Source organism: Microcaecilia unicolor, chromosome 10, assembly GCF_901765095.1.
Source record: "Microcaecilia unicolor chromosome 10, aMicUni1.1, whole genome shotgun sequence".
Lineage (NCBI taxonomy): Eukaryota > Metazoa > Chordata > Amphibia > Gymnophiona > Siphonopidae > Microcaecilia > Microcaecilia unicolor.
Genome location: NC_044040.1, coordinates 195,875,860 through 195,888,372, shown reverse-complemented (window position 1 = coordinate 195,888,372; position 12,513 = coordinate 195,875,860).

The window sequence follows — 12,513 nt, the reverse complement described above, 5'->3', positions numbered from 1 at the left end:
GCAGATGCCATCTGTTCTCCACTAGGTGGCTTTAAAATCGTACCTGCTTAGCACTCACTTTAATCATGTTGGTAATGGGAGCTCAGGTGCAGACTAAATCAGACTGTATTAGTCTGCCCTGCAGCCATAAGTGCATAAGTATTGCCATACTGGGAAAGACCAAAGGTCCATCAAGCCCAGCAGCATCCTGTTTCCAACAGTGGCCAATCCAGGTCACAAATACCTTGGCAAGATCCCCAAAAAGTACAAAACATTCTAGTGGATTTTTTCCCAAGTCCATTTAATAATGGTCTATGGACTTTTTTCTTTAGGAAGCTGTCCAAACCTTTTTAAAAATCCGCTAAGCTAACCGCCTTTACCACATTCTCTGGCAACAAATTCCAGAGTTTAATTACATGTTGAGTGAAGAAAAATGTTCTCAGATTCGTTTTAAATTTACTACCTGTAGCTTCATTGCATGCCCCCTAGTCCTAGTATTTTTGGAAAGTGTAAACAGACACTTCACATCTACCCATTCAACTCCACTCATTATTTTATAGACCTCTATCATATCTCCCCTCAGCTGCCTTTTCTCCAAACTGAAGAGCCCTAGCCGCTTTAGCCTTTCCTCATAGGGAAGTTGTCCCATCCCCTTGTCATTTTCGTCGCCCTTCTCTGCACCTTTTCTAATTCCACTATATCTTTTTTGAGATACGGCGACCAGAATTGAACACAATATTCAAGGTGCAGTCACACCATGGTGCGATACAAAGGCATTATAACGTCCTCATTTTTGTTTTCCATTCCTTTCCTAATAATACCTAGCATTCTATTTGCTTTCTTAGCCGCTGCAGCACACTAAAGCAGAAGGTTTCAACATATCATCGACGACACTTAGATTCCTTTCTTGGTCTGTGACTCCTAACATGGAACCTTGCATGATGTAGCTATAATTCAAATTCCTCTTTCCCACATGCATCACTTTGCACTTGCTCACATTAAACGTCATCTGCCATTTAGACACCTATAGTCTCCTGGTCTCGTAAGGTCCTCTTGTAATTTTTCACAATCCTCCCACGATTTAATGACTTTGAATAACTTTGTGTCATCAACAAATTTAATTACTTCACTAGCTACTTCCATCTCTAGGGACATTATAAATATGTTAAAAAGCAGCAGTCCCGCACAGACCCCTGGGGAACCCCACTAACTACCCTTCTCCATTGAGAATACTGACCATTTAACCCTACTTTCTGTTTTCTATCTTTTAACCAGTTTTTAATCCACAATAGAACATTACCTCCTATCCCATGACTCTCCAATTTCCTCTGGAGTCTTTCATGAGGTACTTTGTCAAACACCTTCTGAAAATCCAGATACACAATATCAACCGGCTCCCCTTTATCCACATGTTTGTTCACCCCTTCAAAGAAATGTAGTAGATTGGTGAGGCAAGATTTCCCTTCACTAAATCCATGTTGACTTTAACTGTCTCATTAATCCATACGTTTGAATATGCTCTGTAATTTTGTTCTTAATAATAGTCTCTACCATTTTGTCCGGCACTGACGTCAGACTCACCGGTCTATAATTTCCAGGATCTCCTCTGGAACCTTTTTTAAAAATCGGCGTTACATTGGCCACCCACCAATCTTCCGGTACCACACTCGATTTTAAGGATAAATTACATATTGCTAACAATAACTCCGCAAGTTAATTTTTCAGTTCTATCAGTACTCTGGGATGAATACCAAGATAGTAGCAGCTCAGAGTAAGGTTATCCAAATTCGCTAACCAATAAACCCTACGTAGGGGAAAATCTCTGGCACGAGAGTGTTGTATGGAATCTTGACGCCATCTCTAGTGGCCGTCGTTTTGATACAAATTAAAATGTCCTGTGAGTCGGACGCTAATTGGCTACCAGAACAAGGCTGAAGAACTGCAAGGAAGTGAAGGAGAGGAATGAGCGCCTACTTGATATCCTTTTTTCGTGCACAAAAAATGTAAGACAACGACACTTTTTCAAACATGTGAAGGCTTTAAAAAAACAAAAACAAAACAACCTTGAGGTTCTTCACAGATTGTACAGTAAAACTCTTTCCAGTGCAAGGGTATTAGTCATCATAGGTCTGAGTTCCAGTACAAAAAACGGTCCCCACTTAATCCCCAAGGCCCCATGTCCCTAGCACCCACCCACCTCCTTTCTCAGCATTTACCTATCTGCTTCTCCCTCTCCTAGGCCCTGATGCTCAGAACCCCAGCATGTTGAATGAACTCCCTAATAATCAACACGAATAACTTGCAAAAATAGCCACATTATTAGCGTTGATCATTAGGGAGTCCTTCAGGAGGATTGTGCCTGGGAACAAACTCACAAGCCCATGCACAATGCTCTCGCAAAAGAGGTTTGACAGGTCTGGGCTTTTCTCTGGCAGGAAAAAAGCCCAGACCTGTCAAACATACTAAAGCCCTGCTCGCCTGTGGACCTCAGGTCCCCCACCCTCCAAACATGTAAGGGCCTGGAAGTCTCTTGGATCTCCAACCCCCCCATCAAGCACAAGGGCCTGGAGGTCCGGTGGACCCCCTAGACCCCCAACTCCTCCAAAACACAAAGGCCTGGAGGTCTGGTGGACCCCCAGACCCCTCACCTCCAAACACATAAACCCTCACCCCACCAAAAATGCATAGAACCCTGGTGGCGCAGTGGGACCCTTGCCAGGCCTGACCTACCCCCCCCCCCCAAAGGATATCCCTGGTGTTCTAGCAGTGGTTCCTCGCAATACTCCCTTATATCTTAAGGGGGAGAGGATGGCACTCCCTCCCTCCCCTCCCCCTGCAGGTGCTGCCTCAAAATGGCAGCACCCTGCTCTGTCTGGTGCATCCTGGGATCCACTGGGTGGGGTGAGGCTATCCCTGGTGGTCTGGCAGTGGTCCCCCCCCCCCCAAACCCCCTTTATTTATTAAGATTTTGCTCACACCTTTTTCAGTAGTAGCTCAAGGTGAGTTACATTCAGGTACATTGGATATTTCTCTGTCCCAGGAGGGCTCACAATCTAAGTTTGTACCTGAGGCAATGGAGGGTTAAGTGACTTGCCCAAGATCACAAGGAGCAGCAGTCCGGTTTGAACTGGCCACTTCTGGATTGTAAGACTGGTACTCTAATCACTAGGCCACTCCTCCACTCCCTTGTACCTTACAGGGGAAGGCTAGCACTCTCACTTGGTTAAGCCCCACCCAGTGCATTCCAGGATGCAGTGGGCAGGGCAGGGCGCCTCCATTTTGAGGTGGTGCCTGCAGGAGGAAGAAGGGAGTGCTATTTCCTCTTCGTTAAGGTATGAGGGTTTTTTTAGGGGGGGGGACCACTGCTACACCATCGGGACTAGCCTTCAGGGGGACAGGTCAGGCCTTGTAAGGGTCCCACTGGACCACAAGGGTTCTATGTATGTTTGGGGGGGGGTGAACAGTCTGGGGGTCTCTTTTTAGCACCCCCATATGTCCAGACTGACTAATATGTCAGAGATGGTTTCTCTCAATATGTGGGTAGGTGTATTGGCATAGGCACATAAAAGAAAAAGAGGACATTTTCCTAAAAATTAAAAAAACCCGGAGGACATAGTTGAAGAAATCCAAAAGGTGAATGTGTCCTCTTAAAAAAAAAGAGATTTATGATAAACCTAGGGGGGGGGGGGTGCTGGCTGTCAAAGGCAGTTGATGCTTTGTGGAGGGGCTAGCTGGAAGGTGGCTGATACTGGTGGGTGGGGAGGGGTTGTTGGATGGCAGGGAGCTGATGAAGGCAGGCAGGGGGCTGGGAGGGAAGCTGGCTGGATAGGAACTGATGCAGGCAGGGTGGCTGGGGGAAGCTGACTAGAAGAAAGGAGATGCAATGAGGGGAGGGGAGAAGCTGGCTGGATAACAGCTGATGCAGTGGGGCGAGAGGGGCGAGCTGGCTGGATAGGAGCTCATACAGGTGGGCATCTTGGGGGGGGTATGTACTACTACTTAACATTTCTATAGCGCTATTAGACGTACGAAGCGCTGTACACTTGAACATGAAGAGACAGTCCCTTCTCGACAGAGCTTACAAAAACAAAAGTTGGCTCAGGGTGTCACAACTCTTAAAGATGGCCTTGAAAAGGTTTATAAAGAAAAAGAAAACAAAAATGGAAAATAAAGTGACATCTCTGTATTGCACTAAATACATTTTTGACTAGATTCCAGAAGTCAAAGTCTCCTTCCTCAGGTTTGGGAGCACCTGGCCACACTGTGCAACCCAATCAGAACTGGGCTATGACATTATGAGACTTTACTTCGCTGTGTCATCACAGTGACAGTCCTAGGCTGGAGGTCATTGCACCAGAGCTGTCTCCAAAAACTTGCAAGTATAGACCCTAAATCTGGCCGCTAGGTGTCCCCATTGATCAATGGCTGGGGCTATATACATACCAAAGAAACAGATTGAACCCTTTATATGAGCAGGTAGAGAGTCTCACTTGTTTTCTTTACGCTATTTTAACTTTTTTTTTGTAATGCCATCAACAGTGTGCATTATTGATAAATATTGTGCACTATTCATCAATAGCACTACTGACAAAATGGGTTAAAACACATTTTTCCCTATCGTTTCACCTTTAAAAATATTGATAATTAATGTACTTAGTTGAGTCTTCAGTGTGGGATTCCTGAAAGTAGGGAATAGAGACAATGCTCTTCCCTAACTCACAGCCAAATGGAATAAGTTTCACTAGTGGTGTTCCTAGGTCGGCTGCCACCTGGGGCAGATCGCTGCTGCGCACCCCCCCCCCCCCCCCCGGGTGCAGCGGCGTCCATCCCCCCAGGGTGCAGCATGACACTCCCCCCCCGGCACGATGACACCCCCCCGGGTGCATTCTTAGCTGCAGAGAGCAGCCGCACAGCTGTCGGCTCCACTGGCTCTCTCTGCCCCGGAACAGGAAGTAACCTGTTCCAGGGCAGAGGGAGCAGGGAACCAGCAGAGCCGACAGGCGCATGGCTGCTCTCTGCACCCCTCCAGCAGCGTGCACCCAGGGCGGACCGCCCCGCCCTTGCTACGCCACTGAGTTTCACAACCTGTCTGGAACTTCACACTATCATCGGGCACAACTGTGTGTGAATGTAGTGCACCAAAATAACAGTGAACAGTGCTTCAATGAAAAAAAAAAATATATATATATATATATATGTGTGTGTGTATTCTCTGGAATCAACACTTAACTGAAGCAGTCAAAATCAAACAACAGTCGCCAACGAAAAAAATCCTCAGACAGTTCACCAATAAAGAATGTCCCAAAATGTTTTACAGAATACTAGCCTAAGTCCACATTTATGCATCTAATGTTAGTCAAAGACTTATGCTAGCTCAATGGCTGGCATAAATTCTGTAGGCAGTTGGGTGCGTAATTCTAGCATTCTATAACCCACGTGCATAACTGCCTGACACACCCCTGGCCCGCCTATGCCCCTCTTGAGTCCACATCCCCTTGAAGTTGCGTACTCTGGAATTAGAGTGCATAATTTATAGAATATTAACTAAGGGCAATTACACACTTAACTGCTAACTGGTGCTCATTAACACCAATTATTGACTCATTATTAAATAAAGTTATGCACACAATTGACCTTATTCTATAACCTGCGTGCGTACATTTGGGCACTAGTTGCAAATTTGGGCGTGTGACTTTCTAGAATTAGGGGGCCAAGTGCCTTCCTTCTTGAACCAAGCTAACACAAGCACATTGTTAAGTCACTGTTGGGTGATGGCGTAGACTCCCTCCCTTCAGGGGTCACAAAAGTAGCTTTCACAGCAATCCCCAGACTAGTCTTACCTGGGCTCAGGAATCCAACTCTTGTCTCTTGCACAGTAGTGGTGCTGCCACCGCACCCCCAGAGGTCCTGAACAGTTCCAGTGTAACACAGAGTTGTTGTGCTTTAATCCCGGTATTTAATCTCAATGCAGTCTGATTGATGGGCTACTCGTACAGTTCATTTTCAACCTGTTAATAAGCTAACACTATTGACATCTATAGGGTCAGTAGTAATTATCATCGTCATTAATATACATTAGGAACTAATATATGCATGTGCCTTCCAGGTTGGTTTTGTAACTAGTGAAACAGATAATGCATTTAAGAATTCAGTTTACGCCACTTTCTGGCATTGTGGAACGGAATTATCTGATTGGCTGTTGACTGTTCCTACATTAATTATCATTAGAACACAGAGACTGCTGATAGCAAGATAGCACAAGATTCATTACTGTAATTTTTAAAAAATATTTTCCAAGGCAGTAAATAACAAACAAAGTGCTTAAGCATTGCCACACTGGGACAGATCAAAGGTCCATCAAGACCAGCATCCTGTTTCCAACAGTGGCCAATCCAGGTCACAAATACCTGGCAAGATCCCAAAAAAGCTCAATACATTTTATGCTGCTTATCCCAGAAATAAGCAGTGGATTTTCTCCAAGTCAATTTGATAATGGTCTATGGACTTTTTCTTTAGGAAGCCGTCCAGTCCCTTTTTAAACCCTGCTAAGCTAACTGCCTTTACCACATTCTCTGGCAATGAATTCCAGAGTTTAATTATAGCACTCAGTCATGATTTGTTTATTAGGAGCTCATTTACTAATGGCCACACTAATGGGTTAGTGCATGCTATGTACTACAGGACACATAGGGGTAACTGTACACTACGAATGTAAGAATATAAGTGTTGCCATACTGGGACAGACCGAAGGTTCATCAAGCCCAGACCCCTGTTTCAAACAGTGGCCAATCCAGGTTACAAATACTTGACAAGATCCCAAAACAGTACAATACATTTTACGCTGCTTATCCTAGAAATAAGCAGTGGATTTTCCCCAAGTCCACCTTAATAATGACTTATGGACTTTTCTTTTAGGAAGTTATCCAAACCTTTTTTAAACTCCGCTAAGCTAACTGCCACATTCTCTGGCTTCGAATTCCAGAGTTTAATTACATGTTGAGTGAAGAAATATTTTGTCCGTTCTGTTTAAAATTTACTACTTTGTAGCTTCATTGCTTGCCCCCTAGTCCAAGTATTTTTGGAAAGAGTAAACAAGCGATTCACGTCTATCCTTTCAGTGTACCTTTCTGTATATCATGCGAAAATGTCTGTGCATCACAAGGAATGCTCATTTAATACTAATGAGCTCATTGTAATACATTTGCATAAGATTATCAATAGCTGCTACAATGAACAGTAAAAGTGATGCAGAACCCCTTTGTGCATTAGATACTAAACCACTTGCATGCTAGATCAGCTACAACCAGTTTAAATCAAACATTGCAAGCATGGTAAGCTTTGAGCATCGGGGCTCCAGTCACCTTTAAGAACCCTGTTGTTTTCAGCAAGGAGAAATTTCTGCAATGCTACCTGGGACTTAAAAGAGCTATTGACTAACCGATAGGTATAGTGATTGATTCTGGTATCAAACATTTGCAGTAATGCAACCATTGCTCCAGATCCTATATAATAATTCTCACCACCAACGTTCTAATGTGGGACTGCCTGTGTCCGTGGCTCCTGGAGTTGCTGAGCTAGGCTCCGTAGCCAGGACGACGTCACTAACAGCTGATTCCCAGGCAGGGGGAGGAGTAGCGAAACACGCGGAGCATGTTTACCTACTCCTCCCCCTGCCTGGGAATCAGCTGTCAATGCACCGCTCCCTGCCACTTTGGAGCAAGTGGCAGGGAGCAGCGCATCAAAAAACTACAAGCGCGGCACCACAGAAACACCCCCTCCCTCGGCGCATCACCCAATCCTCCTCCCCCCCGCATATCAAACACCCCCTCCCCCCCAAGCATATCAAACACTCCCTCCCCTCACCCGAAGCACATCAACACCCCCGCCCGGCGCATCAAACCCCATCGCCACCCACAGATGCCAGTAGTAACGCTGTCCAGCCACTGCTGCTCCTCCTGTTGAGCAGCAGCGGCCGCTACAAAAAGAAAAGACGCGATAAATGTTTTTAAACCCAGCCCAAATCATTTGCAAATGCCCAAGTCTTACAACACAGTCTCTGCAGCCGCTCCTCCTCTCGCCTCCACGTCACTGCCCCTGGAGTAAGACCCCGGAGGAGCGCAATGACGTGACAGGTGAGAGGAGGAGCGGATGCAGAGACTGCGTTGTAAGACTCGGGCATTTACGAATGATTTGGGCTGGGTTTAAAATCATTTATCGCTTCTTTTCATTTTGTAGCGGCCACTGCTGTTCAACAGGAGAAGCAGCAGCGGCCAGACAGCGTTACTACTGGCATCTGTGGGTGGCGATGGGGTTTGATGCGCCGGGGGGAGGGGGGGTTGATGTGCCAGGGGGGGGATTGGGTGATGCGCCGGGGAGGGGAGCGGGGAGGGTCGCTGGACATGGGTAGCTGCAGGGGGGCAAAGGGAGAGGAGGGTCGCTGGACATGGATGGCTGGAGGCGGGGCAGGGAAGAGGGAGGTGGGGAAGGGGTCCTGAGACCAGAGAGGTGGGGGTGGGGAGGGGGGGCGCTGCGAGAGGGGGGGGGGGTGGGGGCTCACACTCACTCACTGTCTCTCACATACACTCTCTCTGACACACTCCCTATCACACTCTATCTCTCTGTCACACACTCAGACACTCTGTCCCTCATACACTCACTCTCACACAAACACACACACACACACACGCTGTCTCTGTCTCTCTCTCTCTCTCTCATTCTCTCTCTGACACACACACTCCATCTCTCACACACACTCTCTCTCAAACATACACACTCTGAGGAAAACCTTGCTAGCGCCCATATATTTGTGTCAGAAACGGGCCTTTTTTACTAATTTATCCATAAAAACATCCCATTGTTATGGAAATAATTTATAGGGGATGCGCTATGATGTTTGCATGCACCTAGTGGAATGAACATGGAACTGTAAAGCCCAAGGACACTGGGACAATCGTGTAATGTTTATTTATCACATAGGTAAAGGATACAGTGTAGTCATGCTTATCTTACAATGTTCATATTTATTTGTTCCCAACAAATATGCTGAGTGGACTCCAAGAGTGAGCTGATCTTTGCACCTCTGCTCAGCTGGGGTCTTTCCTGATCATGTGCCTTTCTGGTCTCTCTGCTAATAATTTCTATAACAATTTTACATAGTGAACAATACCTGCACTGATACAAATATTTGGCATACGACCCCTGTTTTCTCTGTGGAATATTTTATACTGTGCTTTGGATCCATAGTAGTGTTATGGTATAAGCCAATCATCAGAATTAAATGTGTAGCATGATGTTGTGTTGGATCAGATACATATATATATATATATTTGTGCAGCTTTTAAAAATACACTGCAGCAGAACTGGCTTTCATTCCAAAAGCCCTCTTCCCTCTCCCTTTGGGGAATCTCACTCCTTAAATAAAAGACTTAAGACTGCTTTAAAGTTTTAAATTGACTCTATTCCTCTGATCAACACAACAAAGATTGGACCTAACCAGTAGAGGCAAGGAGACAAGCAGGTGAGAAAGGTGTGAATACCCCATTGAAGACAAAGACTTCAGAGGGGAAACCATAAACAGGACATTTGCTAGTCAAAGGTATACCTGCCCCTCCCATCAGCTTTCAGACATGTGCAGAAAGGAAGGACTTGTAATGTGTATCTGTTCCAGAGACTGAGCAGGAAGCCCTGTACATCAAAAGACCATTTGCCAGCAAAATCCAGACAGCAAGTCTCGTGATGTCATAAGACATGAGACCAAGACTCAGGTGTCGTGTGCTGACATGAGACCAAGATACCACAATGCTTTGCAAATGCCCAAGGGTCGTGTGGAAACCAGGAAACCAGGACAAAGATCCACATGGCATATCCTCCTGCAGCTTGCAAGATATAAAGCAAAAGCTGTTTCCCCAAGATTCAGATTCTCTTCAACTGCAAGCAACTCAGATGATCTACTCACCGCAGAAGCCCTCCTGTCCTCCAAACATGTGCTTACCTAATGCTGTTCATACTGTGTAACAAGGACTTGTAAGTAACATAACTTTTGATCTAGACCTGCTACCTTGCCTTACTTAAGCACAGATTATCTGTAAAAGATCTCTTAAAACCTACCTCTCGTGTGCAATTGTATATTAAATCAACCTTTTTGAAGCTAAAAATACGGTCTCTTTGTGTTCTGAGTATATGGTATCTTTTATATATACTTAATTTATTTAATTTATTGCAATTATCACCTTTGGTGATTGGTGGAGAAATTAATATCCTAAAACTTATAAATACAGCACCTGCTCTTAAATTATAAACAGTAGCGATTGCTCTAGAGCTCTTTCCCCCAAGATAAATCATTTCTTGTAACAGTAGATGCAACTGTAGGTCAGGAAAAACTCATCAAGGAAGTCAAGAACACAAGATAACTGTCACACTGCTCTAGGGGTCACAAACTATATATTCAACAGGGAGTGATCTCCACAATTAGATTGTAAGCTCTTTGAGCAGGGACTGTCCTTCTATGTTAAATTGTACAGCGCTGCGCAACCCTTGTAGCGCTTTAGAAATGTCAAATAGTAGTAGTAGATTCTAAAAGTAGAATATTGGCATGTCGGACTATGACACTTATTATTTACACCGCTCTGGTGTTTCAGAGGAAAAGGCCTCAAGAAGTCCCCCAGCTCAAATTTTTAGCTTCAAGGGCAGGACTGCTTCATCATCGGCCAAAAACCTCGGTCTTATTATTTTTTTTAGCTTTTGTTTTTTTGTCTTTTATGCTTAATACATTTGCTTAATAGCAACTTTCACAGCATAGATTAGCTTGAAGTAACTTAGCTTGTCTGTTGCTTCTTCTCCTTTGGATACTTCCTGCACCTCCGAACCCGAGCACGACCTACGATGGCCAGCGTTTCGATAACCTGCCTCAGGGTCTAGTGGTCTGCGTTATGTTTCCATACCTCTTGTGGCATCACCCAAAAATCTAAGGATTGTGCAGTCACTGCAGTTCAGGAAGGGGAGAGACACCCTAAAAATTGTGACGGGTTCTCTGTTTGTGTCCGTCTCTTGTAGAACTCACACAGAGTTGGCGAGTATTGCACTCGAAGGCGAAGCTGTCCAGGGAGTCTTGCTGAAAGTGTACAGACTGGTTGTCGGTCTGCAGTCACTTCAGCAAAACGCATGTGATTCATTGCCTTGTAATGAGTTTGACGTGAACAGCACTAAAATGGCACTATAAATGCAATACCGTATAAAACATAATTTAGTCATTAATTTGAAATGAACTTTGATCTTTGCACTGGTCAGAAGAGTGAAATATGGAATATATATCCTTCACCCTTTTAAGAAAAAAAAAAAAACAACAACTGTGTTTTGTTTGCACAGATGTAATAAAATTCAGACCTGTTGAACCTTTAGTAAAAATAAGCAGAAGTTTCCAGGTTTCTACAAATTGAAACAGATGGATAATTTCAGCACTGAAAAGAAACAAATTGCACGTTAATAACTATCATTTGTTGTAGATTTTAACTTGTGTTTTCATGAATAGTTTATAACCAATTAAGAATTTTCCCCAGTGAAAAATTAAGGGGCACTTTTACTAACATACGCTAAGCAGTACATGAATTAATGTGTACTGACTGTTACTGCGCTGGCATTTCAGAGCATGTGCACTGCATATGCTGTTACGGGGTGAACATTTTTATTTATTCATACTTGTACCCCACAATTATCCAAAAATGAGTTTTGGTTCAATGTAGCTTACATTTAACTGTTGTTAGAGCTTACATTGATTCAATTACACAAGGTTGTATGATTTATTTAACACATTTATATCCCACGTTTTCCCACTTAGTTGCAGGCTCAATGTGGCTTACAGAATACCGTAAAGGTAGGCTCCGGTTCAGTAATACAAATAGCGTGGAGGGGCATAATCGAACGTCGCCGGCCAAATAGATCGCCGGCGATCTACGTTGGTGGCGGCGCTACAGCTGGCCGGAACCGTATTATCGAAAAAGATGGCCGGCCATCTTTTTTGTCGATAATATGGTTTAGCCCGGCCAAATGCCTTGAATTTGGCCGGGGTTTGAGATGGCCGGGTTTGTTTTTCAGCGATAATGGAAAGTTATGTCGGCCATCTCAAACCGGGGCCAAATTCAAGGCATTTGGCCGTGGGAGGAGCCAGCATTTTTAGTGCACTGGCCCCCCTGACATGCCAGGACACCAACCAGCCACCCTAGGGGTCACTGCGCTGGACTTCAGAAAAGCTCCCACGTGCATAGCTCCCTTACTTTGGGAGCTGAGCCCCCCAAACCCACTACCCACAAATGTACTGCACCCACTAAAATTGCTCCAGGGACCTGCATACAGCCTCTAGGACTTATTGCTGCTGTATAACTTTGGCACACCAGTTCACACCTGAAGACTAATCTCTCTGAAAAAGTCCTTTCTTGAAATAACCACGTTTACTCACAGTTAACTGCAGATCAGAGGTTGTGCCCCACTGGCAAAGAGTCCCCTGGTACTAAGATTAGCAGTAGGTCAGAGCTGGCACAA